Below are 496 nucleotides of genomic sequence, written 5' to 3'. Positions count from 1 at the left end.
TTTATGTGAGCGGTGCCAGCTGGAGGTGGCTGCAGACCAGCCCTGCAGGCAGGGAGACGAGCTCTCTAAGTGGCTTTTCCTCTGTGAATATGTCGTAACGTTGAAGCTATCAGAGTTAGGATTTCTATAGGATACGGGATGCCAAAAGTAATAATGGGAATAAGCTTACAGTTGTGTATGGACACCCAGCATAAATCAACTTCCTAGTGTGCATGTGAGACAAATATCCTTTTTTCTTTCTGTAAGAGGTGATAAATCAAAGCCTTAAGATAAATAATAATAAGAAATCAAAGGTGTTTAGGAGTGAAATGTTGGTCTCGCTGAACTGAGGGGCGATATTTCCATCAGTGTCCCAGAAGCCTTTATGTTTCCATTTGCTTCTGTCCTTCCCTATAGCATTTAGGAAGAACAGGGATGGCTGCACTTGGCATTTCCTGCTTGAATTCTCATAGACCGAGACGAAACCTATTCCCTGCCCTCACAGAAGGCACTGTGG

The sequence above is a fragment of the Coturnix japonica genome, chromosome 4, assembly GCF_001577835.2.
Source record: "Coturnix japonica isolate 7356 chromosome 4, Coturnix japonica 2.1, whole genome shotgun sequence".
Taxonomy (NCBI): domain Eukaryota; kingdom Metazoa; phylum Chordata; class Aves; order Galliformes; family Phasianidae; genus Coturnix; species Coturnix japonica.
The sequence above is the reverse complement of the archived record's forward strand: the minus strand, read 5'-3'. Positions refer to the sequence as shown.